The following is a 17082-nucleotide window of genomic DNA, read 5'->3' as shown; positions in this document are numbered from 1 at the left end:
AAATGCCTGGCTATCTAGATATACGGATAGACCTTGGTAATTAGGCTCTTTACACTCAATCATACACCCAGGTGCTAAAGCAGCTAATAGAAAATCAGGTGGATGTGACATTGTCTTAGAGAAGTGTCACATCCATCCACAGCACAGGTGGATGTGACACTTCTCTGTCTCTGTCTCTGAAGCCGTGAAGGGTGGTTGTGACAGGCGACAGACTGGAGAGCTATTGATAATCCGTTTTTGGAAATGACAGCAATGGTAACAAACATGGGAATACCATTTCACAATCCCATATTAAGCAAGAACGTCGTGGGAACGAATTCTCGGTGACGTCACCATATAAATCAGCGTCACCGCATTACTCATTCTATTTTTAGATTCTGTAACCATGCGTCTGTTTACATCCCACCTGTACTTGCAAAAGTGTTAATAACATCGAAATATGAATAAAATTGGGAAAGAAGAATCAATCAGTAAATGTAGGTGCTCAAATTTATAAAACAAATTAAATGATTTGGATTCAATGATATATTTTGCATTTTCTTTAACCGCACTGTATTTGTAACTATGGCGGATTGAGACAGTGATCTGCCGTTAACAAGGGTATATAACCCCGATGACGTCGGATAGGCGTCAGTCCAGCGCTTCGCAGCGAGATTGCTTGTTGAACGTGTCGTTTTGTCGACTCGATTTTGCGTTGAACTCTTGTTCTCGCTCGTTTTTTTGGTTGAATAGGTAAATATTTCCGTATTTGCCGTTCGTTCTGTGTTGTCTGGTTCCGATATCTAACCCAAATCAGTCTTTTAGAGGCTTTAAATCGACGTACAACCCAGGTCTTCTGGTTGCTGTGTAACGTGTTCCAATTGAATCAATAATGTGAATTGGAAGAGGAAGAGGAAGAGGAAGGTGTGGCCAGACATTACTCATCGTTTGTTTTCTATAAGTTTGTCCTCGTTGTCTGACGTTGACCAAACTGACCAAACTGACTCGCTTGAAACGAGCTTGCAATCCCTTCGCATGGCCCATTTATAAGGTCACTCATTTACAAAATCTGTGAGTTTCATCATAGACAAAGGAATTCCGAACCAGCGACTGCCTGTCTGTGCCTGTGGATGGAAGCGTTAGCATTCATCTGCAAAGAACTGATTTTGCTTCACCCACATCTGTCTATCTGATCATCGAAGATTGGTGTGTGGGCCCCCCTACCTGCAGCTTCTTTTGTTCAACCTGGTTTGGCCAGAAGTCGGTCGGATATGTTATTTCTCCCCTCAATTCAACATCTCCAGTGGCAGTGTGAATGAAGACGACAATTCCTTGCGAACCAGATATTAGTGATTGGTCGTGATCAGTGTCCGTTTAGTGTTTGCTCCGACTCCCTACTATTGAACTTGGGAGTTTTTGCTGTTGTGTTGGGACTAGGAGTTGAGGCTGCTTGCCCATCACTCGTACTAAAACTGTTTTTTGTGGATTGAACATGAGGTATCTGTGACTGTTGAACATTTTGAAGTTATGGGTCGCGAAGGAAACAGTCGATTCAGAAGAGAGTATGTTGATGTTTCAGTTGGTACTTCAAACTGTTATTTTAAGAGAAAAAACAGATTGTTGAGTCTAGTTGTGAAGAAAAGACAAAGATTGAACATCTCTCCTGAAACAAACTTGAGAGTTTATGCTTTGCTGGGTGCCACAATTAAGAATACACCAACATCATTCAACATTCGTAAATCTGGTGAAAGATATGGACATGATGGAAAAACAAGTTTGAGAGTTGTGAAGTCGAGGTTTGACTTGAATACTGACGATATTCTGCATGATCAAAATGTCAATGACTGTGATTACGAAAATGATGAGGATGATCCACTGGGTGTTGGCGCATTCTTGTTGACTGTCCGACGAAATTCGGTTTCTTAAGCCAGCAGAGGCAGTGATCTTGATTCTAAAAAAGTGGTGCTGTTGTGTCGGTTTGCTTGCGTTAGTCTTGATGTCATTAATTGTTACTTATTTATAGTCTTGTACTTTGTATCCATGACCATCATCTGATTCATAACCTGTGATAAAAAAGTGTCCTTAATCTTGATGAATTTTATTGTAACCTGACAATTCATGCGGAATTCATAGTGTAAATAGGCATATTTTTAGCTCAGCTGACAAAGTCAGCTGAGCTTGTCAAACAAGCTGCTCAGTGGCGTCCGTCTGTCAGTCCGTCCGTCCGTCCGTCCGTCCGTCCGTCCGTTAAACCCATGGTGCACATTTTGTAACCGTAAGACCTAGAGACTTCTATTTTGCATTTCTGGATACTTCTGGTCAAACTCTACTTTCAAAACAAAATTTGTCGCCATTCGACCTACTTCCTGCGAGCGAGAGCGCATGAAGGAAACTGGCCTATATCGGCCTAGGAGCAGCAGAATTAGTCGAAATATGCTTTAATATTAAGATAAAATTCTTGAAAAACTATTTTATTGAGAAAAAGTTCAAAATTTTAACAGGAGAGGGCGCTACCTGCCTTTTAATTATTTCTGCTGATTCAAATTCCCGCCCGATGACGTCAGCCATCAATGAAGTCTCCTATTTGCCAGTTCTCAAAACATGGCAGCTGCACAAAAAAGCAGCAGCAGCTCCAGGAGTAAATCACTGTTCACATCAGCTTCGTAATCGATTGTACCCCCACTTTATTGTGTTTTGTGTGGTGTTCCTATTCAATCAACGATGTGAGGCCTTATTATGTTGGTTTTAATTGAGAAGGTGCATTTTAGCGGCCTACGAAATACCGAAGCGGAGACAAAATGGCGGCATGTTGTTTACTCGATCCATGTGCAATAATCTTGGAGCTCAATGACACTCAGCTCGATGACGATGGTAGTCTGGTAGGCGATATTATCACCAGTTCGTTTCAGTGGTAGTCGTAAGGTCTTTAGGGACTACTTTCAGAAATTAGTTCTTGAAAATTTGGCCACATTTCTGTGAAAACGAATTCGGAAGTGCATGCTCTGTTATTCGCGATGACATCGCCGATGTATTTTGAAGTGGAGAATTCCCACAGTATGTGCAGTGAATTGGCATGATTCTGTTCCCCTATTAAGTTTTAGTTCTACGATTCTTTCATGAGTAAAAAGTAGACATTCTAAGCAATACAATAATGTCACTCCCATAAAAATTGATTGGAAATTGAGGGAGCTACGGCACTCTCTTCGGCAACTGACAGCGCTGAAAAAATACATTGCATACTGTACAATACCAAATAGCGTAGGGAATCACCAGAAATGACGTCATCGCTGGTCTAAATAGAAAACTACGGTGGCGCAGTGGAGCACAAGAAAAGGTTTAGCATTAACTTCGTCATGCAAGCTTCAGCAACAAAACGATTTCTCATGAATGATTTACTTGATCATCATCAGCTTGTTTCCCCTGATAGATAAAAAAAATGATTTACAATTTCCACCAAAGTTTTCTATTTTGTGTATAGTCACATGTTATTTAACTGGCAAGGAGCCAAGCAGACAATCAAAACTTACTATTGTTCAATAAAACATAATTTTCTTAACTCTGTCATATTTTTCACTTTCATACTAAACAACGCAGGTTTCCCTTCATGACCCAAGAATAATTCTTTAGACATTTTTAATGACTCGGAATCCATGCACTCTGATTCTCCATAAATGGATGTATGGTTTGACCAATTCTTGCATGACATGTCCACCAAACAAAATGTGAATGCAGTCCGGCAAAGAGGAACAACCAACCATTCACTTCGACTTTTAAAGGCTACATGGTTCCAAGAAAATACATTTATACTACCAAGTAAAAGGTTCATCCTACATTTTCGTTCATATGTAGTCTAGCATTTACTTGTTTTGGTAGCAAATACTGATTTCTAAAAATCCTTTGCTTTCACAAGAACTAAACTATTCCAATTTTTGAAGCATACTAAATACTTCAAAATCTGGAGTAAAAGCTTATGCTAGTTTTTATTCATATGGCCCATCAACAGGTGCATACCATAAACCATGAGAATGTTCCAACAGTGGCATAATTATGTCAACCAAAAACATTGGTACCGTAGTGAACGCAAAAGGATATCAAATACCATGGAGCATGCCATTTTCATGCATAATGAACTAAACACCGGGAAGATATTAATGATATTAACTCAGCTGAGCGCCAGGCCCTTGGGCCTCTTGTTTTACATAGAACTGAGGAATGAAGATGTTGGAAGTGATAATTTGATATAAATAGTTATGGTGTATTCTTGTAGTTTTATCTTGTTTCTTCACGGTACAGACTATCAAACTATACTTATAATGCGATCATTGTCAATGTTATTTATCCACATTTCAGGTCTTTGAAGTGTCCCAATACCATGATACTGATCAATCCTGAGAAATGGTTTCCAAGGCCCAAGTCTTCAAGACTCGTCCTCTTCCCCTCCGTGGCTGAAGGATGATGCCTTCCAAGTTTTATTCTATGGTTCCCTCGAAAATTCCAAATCCAAGTATGGCTACAGAAATTCGATCCTGTTCAGTCAAAAGCATGGAAGGACCAAGTCTGGAAATTCGACTTCAGGCCAGATTGGTTGACAGATAGTATTGCAAAATTCTCAAATTAGTCAAAATTCTGTTTTTGGGTGGGTGGGGACATGTAATTCCATTTTTTCCACCTTTCAGATAATAATGTTCAGTCTCCTCAGGTCATTGCTGGTCATTTGTCCTTCTCCAAGGCATTGCCTGCTGGTGGATCTTTTTCGGTCGTTTTTGGCAAGTACTGATTCTGGCAAGTACTAATGTCTTTGGTCATCAAATTGCCACATTAAAAGTTCCTTGGAAGTAAACTGTTCAAGTTATTTTTAGATTATGGTGAAACTAGAATTCAATACAAATCAAATACAATAGTAGTATCAGGTGGTATTTGGATTAAAGCCCTATCATTCACTGACCTACATCCATACATATAAATCTTGATCATGAACAATTTATCCATATTTAGACTCGAATATTTTTTTGTGTACTTCACAATTATGGAATAAAAGCATTTGAGCCTGAGGCTCGTCAAAATAAAAAGTGTATTGGTGTTAGTTTGGGAGAATTTATTCTCTTGTTGCCGTGTTCTTGAAATAAAATGTTCCATGTGAAATCTATATGATAAGAACCAAGCTGGGCTCATGTCCCGATGGCTTCTGTAACATTGGGGTTCATCATGAATGTGCGGGTAACCCTGTTTGTTTTCCTGCTAGTGTTGTTCCAGGTTAGAAGAATGTTCTGCTCTTCTATTCTATCGATGGGAGTTCAACGTACCAAATAAGTACTTTTGTTTCAACCATTCATTACTTCACTAAAAATAGTTCGTCTTGAGTATACATTTGCTGGTTGTTTTAAATTTTGAGCTGTATTTAACCTTTTCTCGAGTTTTTTTTGCTTGTTGCTGGTCAGTGAGTTGCACTACTGTCACGAGTCGGCAGCGTAATATAATCTGCTGTTGCTTTCCATTACGTGACCGAGACATATTGTGTATTTTCTTGCGTGTGTCTGATGGTACCTTGTGAATGTGAGTTGGGTGTTGTTCATACCTTACTTCACACAAGTACAAGATTTATAAAAACCCCAGGTAAGGAGGGGTATGTATCTTCATATTTTTTGACTCACTTCACATGAGTATTCTACAATTCATAGATTAGAACTTAAACCACACCCATGCTTTCAATTTACGAAAACCTTAAATTAAAATGTCCTTGCATTCTTTTTGATGGTGGCTTTTGGTTGTCATGCTGACATATCAATTGATGCACTTTTGGTTCTTGCGCATGTTGATGTTTGAACATTATACTATAGCGACAGCCTCAATTGGTGCTTGTGTATCTGTGCATGTTTTTTTTCAACCCTGTCTTGTCAGGTAACAGTTGCTGAGGATGGCATTTCTTCTGCACTAAGGCTGGTCTGGAATGATCAAGTCACAGGAGGTTGAGATTTGTCCGGTCTACTACAGTGACAGTATACTGTGAATCTGAATGGCAAGAGAAAGTAAGAAAAATACTGAGGTATCATTCTAAATTTCGTTTGGTTACTAATTGCCAAGAATTGTTATTTTCAAGGTGTTTCAAATAAACCCGGTGTGCTGTTTTGTAAGACAATGACAGTGTATGGAAAAATATTGTAAAAAGAAATGTGTCGACGGATTATTGGTAACATTAGACGTTTTCTGGTGTGTCTTGTTTACCTCGTCACCATGCCATGCTCTGCTTTCATCCCCTATCTTTGACAGGTGTGTTCCTATCATTACCTGGTAACCCAACAGGAAAAGTTCCCATTCAGTGTGATGGTCTGTTCCTCCAGGCTTGAAGGCAAGGTTAACTTGAATAGTGCATGTGCTACTCTTGCAAGTGGCTTTGAACAAGTACCATGTATAGGTAAAATGTTCTTCAAATGTCATGTCAATAAACCATTCACTCAAGAAATCATCCCAATGCAGTGATGAAGGTCCAAATTCCATATGTAAATAAAAACTGTAAATTTTAACAGTAATAGTCCTGTGAAATTGATTTTAATTTTGCATGTTTTTGTGCCATGGTTTTGACTTCTTCTTGATTCAGTGACCAAGAATATTCAATCCTGAAGATCAGCCTGTGTTGACACGGTGGCTATAAATATTTCATGCTCTTCCAAGTGTTCAATTTGGTAAAAAAATCTTTGCAAGTATTTTACCTTTCTTGTTTTATGTAAATAGATCAATGTGTCTCGGTCATGTATTAAATTGGCAAATGTATACACATAACTCAAATGGAGATGGGTCCCATCAAAATAAGGTAAAATTTTGTTTTTACTTTGATATCTGCAAACTGCATGATAATCTGAAGCAAAATGTAAAATGGATAGCTGCTCAAGGCTCAAGTGAGTATCTTGTAGCATTGGAAAGCCACTGTACACTGTTCTGGAGGATCTGTAGCTGTAAGGAATTTATGGTTTGGTGTCATGTGTAATTTCTTAACATCTCTTTCCCCTCATGTAAATTTGATTTAGCACATTTTATCAGGAGCTGTAGGAAATGGTAGAAGGTTGAAAGGAAGTTCAAAAGTTGTCTGTTGGTATGTCATTTCTAATATCGCAACATCAGGATAATTTACCACATCAGAGTGGAACATGTGAGAAGCATGACATGGATGGGGATATGCACTTGTGGACGAAGGAAAATATTTGTAGGGTGCCACTTATGACCCTTAAATAAATTTCATCGCAGAGTCATGAAAACAATAAATACACCACTGTGACCACATATCGAGAGTAACATAATTACATTCACATCTTGTTGATTTGTACATTTTTGTTGAATGTTCCTCAATCTACTATAGTTGTCATGAAGAATTCAACAACTTCTAATATTTTACAACTAATATTGTTATAATTGTTTCGATGGACTTGGTTTTTTTGGTCTCTGTGTAATTTTAGAGTACAGGAGAACAAGCAAGGGATGAAGTACAGGGCGTTTTCAAGAGTGTGTCATAAGTTGTGGTAAAGATCATGAGATAAGTCACGGAAGTTGTGCAGTCTGATTATTTTTCAATACAATTTCTGTTTTGTAAAAACTATATACTTCATTGTTTGGCAATGTGTTGCCCGCTACACTATTCACCTGTTAATTAGTTGTTGCCCGTTTAGTGGCTTGCACCCTCCACTAGATAACAACCTGTGTCTTTCTTTTTTAACTGCATGGGCTATGTCCTTGCTGAATTGCTTCTTCATCAGTCCATGTAACCTCTTATGTAATTTTGTAAAAATCCAAGCCAAAACTAAAGCTGGTCAGGTGTCTGCCTTTGATTTTAGCGTCATTTGCTATTTTGTAATTTCAAGTAACAATTTGTCTATAGCATAAATTTGCTTAACTGCCTTGTTGAATGGGTTTTGGGTGGGCCATGTTCCAACCTTCTTTTTTAATAGGTAGACTGTTGTCACATGCTAGCTTGGTGACCTGGCACGCTGCTGAGCTGAGAGTGAACCTTGAATGCTGCACTCCTTAGATTAACCATTTCGATCCTGGATGTGTCTATGTGAATAACAAGTCTTGTCCTCCCCTGAATGATCCCTGGAGTTGTGTCTGGTTTGTTCACGGTATATTTTTTCATATCTTACTTTTGCTTATTTTCAAGCTGAAGTGAATATAATTATGTGACTTAATATTACCAATGGCAATTCCGTAATCTCATTTTCCTCTCACTAATTCGGCAATACATATATGCCTGGGTGGGTTGGGTTAATAACCATTCTTGTTCTCCAGAGCAAAGTGCGAGTGACTGCCAAAAAGCTACACCAGTTCGTGCCCTATGCCCACTGTCTACCCTGTAGTAAGTGCATGAAAGTAAGATAGATACTTATCCTTGCTATCTCTTTACTTTACAGTCATCTTGTATGATAATACCTAGTTGCCTAGTCAAAGAAATAATTTACTTGTGTAAATACAAAACATGCATCTTCAGTGCATCTTTGTGCTTGTTTGCCACTGTTTTTTAAACAATTTTGTAACACACTGTTGCTAATGAATTTCTGAGAAATTGTCTTTGTGTTCTGGTGCCATTGTTATTTCAAGAAAAGCACCGTAGGTTGAATTTGAAAGATTGGTTGGTGGGTTTTTAGATAAGCGTTGTATGTTCTATGAACTTCTGAGTAGCGCTGGTCCTCAACCCTTGGTGAACCGGATCGGCAAGTTTGCACGGCGGTTAGCCTTGTGGTGGGTCTTGGCTGCACCAAGTTTTAGAACTGCAGTGAAAGTTCGGGAACAATGTTCTATGAGCTCGAGTTGCACTGGTCTCTAACCCTAGGTGACCCGGGTCGTGACCGGCTTTCATCTGAAGACTTCCGGCCCAGCTGGGTTCCAAAGGAATTTTCAGTGTGATTGGTCGGTGTACGGCGGCGAACCTTGTGGTGGGTCTCGGCTGCACCGAGTGAAATAGAGCCACAATGCACCAATTTACTTTTTGTCTAAGGGGGGTGGGGCTGTGTGGAGAACATGTTTTTTGTTTACTTCAGTGAAAGTGCATACAGAGTTGAAATGTTGGACAACATATGCAGAGGAAAACAATGCGGTGTACACAGTCTCGAGACTGGGCACAATGTTTTGTGGATTTCTTCAGGTAAAATTTTGCAAATATTGTGAAGTTCATTGTTATCTTGTTCTTGGATGGTTCAGCTGATCTGCGTGTAATGACCAGAAAATTGCGATATGCGAGTATCTTATCTCATTTTAACCCTTCGAGGTCCTGATAAGTTCTTGATTTTGATGACCGTTGCTTGTACTTTTGAAGTAGAAATGATTGGGAAAGTCAAAATGAGTCTCTTGTTCATTGGGTTGGGGAGGGAAACTTAATTTTTCCTATCCTAAGTAGATCAGAACAGGTTGACCGCTGCAAGAACTCGAGGTACAGAGTACAAGGAGGCGGAACACGGGAACATTTCTCATACTTATCATCTGTATCATTGTAAGGATTTTATTATTATTAATGTATTTTGAATGTTCATGGTCTTTGCTAATTATTATAACATTTGGAATGGCGGCTTCAGTAAATACTTGGAAGGGATACATGCAGGAGAGGAAAAAATGTCTAAGAGGAGGTCTTGTTAACAGTGAGAAGCTGTTTGTTTAGTTATGGGATAATGTGGTCTTGAAAGAACTAGCCTGATTTCTGATTTTGGAAGCACTTGTTCACATATGTTTCACTGCTAAATTTATACTTTGATTTCAAATGCCAATCATGTCTCGTGCATTCATGTAATGTTTTGCCCTAATATTTGGGGAGGGGTTTTTTTATGCGTTTTTTTGGCAGGTCCTCCAACATGACTCGCTCATCTTGCTGAAGTTCATGGTCCGTTCAAAGAAGCTTGTAAGAGATCCGTGGATTGCCCTTCCATACATCAGACAATTCCTGCTTTGTCCTGGACAACTGATGCAACACCTCCAAGTTCTATGTTGGGCACATTAAAATTTTGACTTCGAGCTGATCCAAAACCTAGGGTTTCACTTCAAGTAAAGTCTACCTGTACTGGAGGCAAAGGGAAACGATTGTGCGGTTAGTGAGTGAATGGCGTCTAAAACTTTGTTGTGCAACAAGTCGAGTACCTTTGCAGTTCATACTTTGCTGTAAATAGAGTTACAATTTGTTAAATTTGTTGGCTCCCACTATCACTTCGATTATTACCTGTATATTGCACTTCAGTTGGATGGGAATGTTTTATGATTGAATGATTTGGTAAATGGGTACATTGTTGCCTTGTGGGGTTTACTGCAAACACTTTTTTTATGTTTTTGGCATGCTTTCTCTAGTACAATGCTTTGCTTAGGTCCTGCTCTTACTTTACTGCGCTAACCCTTAACCCTTGGCAAACTGCTCGGCGATCTTCTGACCCAGTACCACTTATACCAACCAGATCTGGGGTATTTGGGGGATCTGCTGGGTCAAAGACGGACGGCAGGGATCCTTGTGGTGGTGTTATGCTGCACTGATGCCCACAGCTGGTCATAGCCACTGTGAAGATTGGAGGCCCCCACACACCCAGTTGCTTATCGGTCCATGCACCGGTGTTCTATAGGATGGGAGGCCCAGACGCAATCGCAAGTCTGTTGTTGGTTTACTTGACTGATAGTGATGTCGGATCCTCGCATCTTATTCTTGGCTGTTGTGAAGATGAAAGCCTCGTCGCAAGTTGCTTCAGCCCCATTGGCCAATGTTCCGTAACTCGCTGCTCGATACTTGGTGCACATGAAGACAAGTCCAGACGTGGCATGCAACAGTCTTGGATGAAAGTTGATGTCTCGCATTTTTGCTGATATTCCCAACTCAAGTCGTGGAGCTCCTGAATGGTTCAGTTCTCTCCATTGGAAGTAGAGGTCTGACCGCTTGGTACTGAAACCACCTGGGACTGAAGCCCATTGCTCCTTGTTGGCGTGTCCAAAATGGGAAGTTAAATCGAAGGTAACTCAAACTGGCTGCAAAATTATTGTTGCATTGTGTTGGCAAGTAGTCTTGCTTCATATACTTAAATTAGTTGAACAATTCAAGCCTATTTGTTGAAGTTTGTAAAAGACGTAAACCTTGGTCGGTAATCTGAGAATGTTGAAGGGGTTTGAACATGTTTGGTTCTCTTTGCACTAACCCTCAACCCTTGACTGTCTGCTCGGTATTGTTTTGCCTTGGACTACTCTGAGAACTTGCAATTGGTTTAAACCTTGCAGGCTCGGGGAGTTCCATGGTTTAAGCATGCACGGCAGAACATCTTGTGGTGGGGCTATGTTGCACCGATGTCCACAGTTAGTGTTGAACTACTGTAAAGATGTTGATGACCCTGGATCAGCCGGGTCAATCTCAAGTCCGCCCTCTGATGCTACACGGCAATTGACGGGCTGTTGGAATGATGTTGCACAGCACTTGACGGGCTGTAGATGTCTGGTGGGAATGCCTGGTCTCTCTGCACTTGCCTTTAACCCTTGGAGACCCCCTGTTGAAGTTTTGGTGTCCACATATTCGAACAACAGTTGCCAGTTTTGACATACCACCATAGAGTGATGTGATGTCTGCAAGTTGCAACAGGTCTAGATGTCCCACCATAGAGTGATGTATGGTTCAAGTCCAATCAAATCGATGAGTTTCCTTCTGGGCAGAGTTGTATTACACAGGCTTTGGTGATGCTGGCTGAAGAATACTCTGGCATGCTCCCTCTGCACATGTACCAGGAATGCAACACTGCTTGTAGGTAATTATAGTCCTGATAAAACGGCCGCATATTTTTAACTCTGCTGGCGACTAAAAAGTGTTGACGACGAGGACGGTGTTTATTTTAAATTGAACAATTTTTACAAGGAATGCAGTTTTAACCAGCGAATGTGTTCACAATAGTTGAACTTGGGCAAGGGTGGGGAAAATTATTCTCAAATTTATTGCAGGAATGCTTTCGTGGGTTATGTTGCCCCGGCAAGTGAGATATGTAGGATTATGTTCAGGATTTGTCCAGTTTGGTTCAAGCTTTTGAGTTTGCTGCTAGTGCCAATACTATTCTGCTAGATCGTCGAAGCTGGATTGCAACGCGTGCGTCCAATTGACCAAGAAGTTCTACTAATGGTCCGAAAGAATGGCCTGCCCTCCGAACGTGTCCACAGATCAATCCGGTTCCCAAAGATTTCAAATTGTGCTCTTTCCTGGCTATTTCTTGTGGATACAGTATTGGTATGGTACATTTTGTTGCTAACCATTGATGTAATAATTGGAAATGTGGGTCTTAAAAATTTGTTGAAAATGTCAAGTTGTCACTACGAAAGAAATAGTTCAGTAATAATTCAAATTAGATTTTCTAGAAAGTTCTGTTTTTGAAGTTCATGAGATTGGGAGGGGCAGGGGAAATCATTCTCCCAAATTTCTTACAGTTTCTTGCAGATTAAAGACTTGAAATTATCTTGTTCGACATCTGAAATCCCAGCATCCTAGCGTGATCTTCTGAAGAACTGATCATTCAATGTACTCTCTGCAAAAAGTCGATTCATGGAAGTCCGGTCCTTGATTCCTAAATTTTCCTCTAAGATAACTGCCCAGCATACAAACAAACAGGTGTCCAGCTCGAAGTACTGCCCCCGCGTGATGGTATTCATCTCCAGTAATGGTATCCAGTCTTTTCTACAGTAATGGTATCCAGTCTTTTCTACAAGTTTGATTTTGAACGTACACTTTTTGTTGTCAGTTGGTGTGCACCTATAATCTTCTGCCATAAAACCGAACAATTGCTGATAACTTTCGTGTTTTGAAACAGATTTGTGGTTCAATTACATGCACTAACTTGTCTTCATCTAGAAATTAATTCATATCATCCGCATTGTCATGAAGTAATATTCTGTTGTGAGTTGGGGGTTTGGGGGAAGTCATTTTCCCATTTATTGCAGATCCTTAGAAATGAAAAGTGAAGTGAGACTTCAGAGAAAACATCCTTACCTCAAAACGTCAAGCTGATGGGCTAGCCTCTTGTTCAAAAAGTATCCCATTCGTCCTGTGAAGACCCCACTCATGGTCCTGTTTGTCTGCTCTGTTTTCAACGATGATGTGTGAATAAAGTGCAAGACCTCTGATCGATGACTGGTCTCTTAAAATCATGTCGCCCCTGTGAAAAGAAGGTCTTGGAATGGTATCACTTTATCTTTATTAATGATTAATGTCATCTCTACTTCATTTATGAATCATGATTGATGATAGTCTTTTAGATACCAAGTAGATAGGTGTGTAACTGTAATCCTTGAGAAGTCTTGATAATACCTATTCTTTGTGAAATGAACAGTTCAGGGGAGGGGGATTACTCTTTGTTTATTACAGATACTTTGAAGGTGGTAAAACACAAGTTCCGTGTCGCCTCGCTGGAAATCCTGATATCGAACATGTTCCAATTCCTTAGCCGAAACAAGTCGTCCCAACCACGCACCATCCCCAGGCTGCCCACACAAGTCGCCAACATGTATCAAGAATACTGCCCTTTCTGGTGGAACAGATCTGTGCTTTGAGCTGTAAATGATCTACATTAGCCGATAACCTATCCATCAAATGGCTGAAAAATATCTTCCATGGCCTCGACTCGTGATCCACCTGGCGAACGGTGTACTCTTCAGCCACACACTATGCAGTCGCAACAAGCGCTGGTTTCAAGAAAGCCAATTGATTCCGGGTCCTATGGTTCACATGGCGTTTATGACATCCTTGAAAGCTTTTGACGAAGGATTTCTTCCATGGTATATTTTATCCTTGTTGATCATACTTAAAATTTCTACCGAAATTAAAGTGCTGTTCATCATTTGTTAATTAAACCGCTTGCTATCTCATTTTCCTTCTAAATATTGGTGTATCCTAACATTTTGATGATCGAACTTAACATTTATATTTCCTTGATAGTAAACCATTACTCTGTAGTGAATGAAATTTGTGAAAACCATGAAATGAATTGTTTGATTTGTATGAATGTTGGGCGGGGAATGGGAAAATGATTCTCCAGTTTATTACAGATGCTCCAAGAGGTTGAAAACCATTTGCTTTGACATCCAAAACGGTTGATCCTCCTTGCGCAAGTCTTCGCATCGTGACCTACAAACATGTTATGCATCCTGGAGATATCGCTGTACCTCCCAGTAGCTCCCTGCTGTTCACCACCTACACTGTCCCAAAACAGATTGTTCCCATCATCGCAGCCAACAAAGAAGTCCGTAGTCTTTTGAGTTGCATGGCTTCAAGCCTTGTTCCATCGTGTCTTCTCCCTACAGTGCCAAGAATTGAAAGTTGTTGCTGACACCCGGATGGTTATGGTACCCTTTTCATTTGCAATTCGCTGTTTCATGATTTCTCTTATAACTGAGATTCCTTCAAAGTAGTTCTTGGTCATACTGATAATTTGTGAACAGTTCTAAGAGCTTTTTATAACGGTCTAATCGCAATTGTAATATTAATAATTAATACTGATTGATGATGTTGCCTGGTCAAGTTACCTGCGTAAATGGGGATGTTTGGGAGGGTTAATGCTAGTTTGTTTCAGACCTGTGCTGGTGGCTGACAAAAGAAAACGGGAATTGGTCTACTTCTGAAAGTCCCGTGTGCCATGATGTGCCAGTGAGCATTGATAGTCCTTAAAAAGTGATGTCACAATACGTACCCATGGTTTTCCTTGGCTCGACCTTCCGTGAAGTGGTTATCCCCAGCTCTCTTCAACATCCCTTTTTGTGGCGATGCAATGTTCCTTGATGGCGGAGTGGCGAATTGGTGTCCCAAGTGAAAGATCTGTAAAGATCTATTTGGTAACATCTTCATTATTTTCTTGCAGTTTTAATTGCGAATTATTGCTTGAATCCAATAATAAGATAATAATAAAGACTTACTTTTTTCAGTTCCATAAAATTCTCTTCAAAGTAACTTCACTCTTTCAGTTCCATAAAATTCTCTTTAAAGTAACTTCACACATTCTGATATATTAATGTTAACACTTGAAAAATCTCATTTAAAGTTTTCGCTTGAATGAATAAACATAACAAACCTTGCTTGTTTAGTACTCGTAACTAAACCAAAATGTTTTACACTATTGCTTCGAAAATACTGGGTATCGTGGGTGGGGATTATCTATTTCTTTCAGATCATACTTTCTATAGGCTGGTAAAAGAATGCTGTCTGCGGTACTGAGAATGGTCCATGTAAAGAGTTCATTAGGCGGCCTCTACGATATCGCGAAGTTAATGCGGGAAAGATTGCGCATGGGTGAATTGGTAGTGGCGAGTAATTGCATACACGTAGGATAAAAGTGCCGAGATCACGAATGGTAGTCGCATAATCGTAGGAAACGAGCGCAGATCATGAATGTTACTTGGGGATCGCAGGCTAGCAGGGAAATTGGTTCAGAGGGATTGCAGGGATCGGATTTGGATTTGGTCTTCCATCTTTTTCGGGGATTAGAGGAAATCTTTGGATTGGTAGGATCATACGTGTTGCTGTGAAGGAAGTGTAGGATCAGGATTGCCGGTCTTCTTGGTGTTGGATCGAAGGAAATATTGGTACGGAGTCCAATGTAGAATCTGGGTTAGCCTTGTTGATCTTATCAATGTTGGTGGATTGAGTAGCTGGCGGCGACGGGATTAATTTGGTTTTCACAGTTTTCTGCATTGGATGATGTATGTTGAGGACGATTGATTGATTGATGTATGGATGATTGATTTTGCATCTGGTGCAAGATGTATTTCATAATGCAAGAACTTTTCTTTGAAGATGTTTTTCACCTTTCTGTGATACTTGCATAGCATTCTCTAAACTGTGATACACTTTTCCTGTGATAATTCAATGTCTGTGATGCATACTGTGATTGTATTGTATTTTGATTTCTAATTCTAAAATTCCTGTCTTAGGGAAATTTCTATTGGGGAAGAAATGCAATATTGATAAATGCCGAATTTAAAGTGAATTTAGTAAGAATCCATGGTGGTGCTCTGATATCCTCTTTTGACTAGGGACAGTATTTGATTGGTGGCATGTTTGTCCATATGAATAATTCTACTTTTACACGATTACAGTGATGTGTAGGCTGTGTGCACAATTAATCAAAAATATATAGAACTTGCACACACGAAATGTACATTTCAAGGTTTCGGAAGGGAAACAGGTTTATGTTATTTGACTGAATATCTTCGTGCAAGTTACACTTGCAGGGTGTTCTTGGTGTTGGCTTGCAACATTTCAAAGCATCTTTGGGCGTTTCTGTGAGCTGTTGGTGGATTGAGTAACCGACAGTGAGAGATGTTTCAAAGTTGCTGAACAAATCGTATGGTTTATAAGAACAAAGCATTCAATTTACAAGTCTATTCAACTTCACCATGCAGCCTGAACAAATCGTATGGTTTCTAAAAACAAAACATTCAAGTTATAAGTGTTTTCAACTTCACCATGCAGCCTAACACAAATATCTTCTGCAAATCCTAGAAATTCTTCTCGGAAATTCTTTTACAGTTTACACTATTGAAGTAAGTACCAAGTATTTCTAATGTTCACATTGTGTTATAGAAGCACTTGCAGTACAAAGTTAAGTATTCATTTCTGAGTCGGTATATCTACATGTATATGGAATTTCTCTTGGGCCACTGTGTGTGGTTTTGTAAATATTGTTGGACTTAAATGGTGAAATATAAGAACAAAAGTAAGTACTTGTGAGTACTATTTAGCCACTACCTTTAGTCTTGGTCCTGGCAGTAAGCACATGTACTTGTATCCCTAAATGTAATCTTGCATTGCATTGATACTGCAGATAAGTGGTCTTTAAAAAATAATTTACCCAACCTTGTAGTAGTTTACAACTAAGCTGTGAATTATGGAAAATGTAATTCATTCAATTAATTTTGATCCATTTCTGTGCATCTTTGGGCATTTCGGTGAGCTGTTGGTGGATTGAGTAACTAACGGTGAGAGATGCTCCAATTATGCTGAATTAATAAAATAACAAACAATGTATCCTTACTGAAGTTGCGTTGCCTTGGCAAGCAAAATTTGTAGTTTGCATTAACAAGAAATTAGTTCAGTTGAAAATGTGGTTCAACACGAAGTTCGATGAAAACAAG

At 39.6% G+C, this 17082-nt stretch overlaps 1 long non-coding RNA gene across 1 annotated transcript; it reads left to right on the top strand.

The window, feature by feature from the left end:
• Positions 1–638: 638 nt before the first annotated feature.
• Positions 639–16816, top strand: LOC135484167 (uncharacterized). The gene is made up of 2 exons (XR_010446425.1): positions 639–732; positions 4330–16816. It is a non-coding gene; the product is annotated as an uncharacterized LOC135484167 (long non-coding RNA).
• The last annotated feature ends 266 nt before the right edge of the window (positions 16817–17082 follow it).

The sequence above is a fragment of the Lineus longissimus genome, chromosome 3 (genome assembly GCF_910592395.1).
Source record: "Lineus longissimus chromosome 3, tnLinLong1.2, whole genome shotgun sequence".
Classification (NCBI taxonomy): Eukaryota; Metazoa; Nemertea; class Pilidiophora; order Heteronemertea; family Lineidae; genus Lineus; species Lineus longissimus.
The sequence above is the reverse complement of the archived record's forward strand: the minus strand, read 5'-3'. Positions and strand labels throughout refer to the sequence as shown.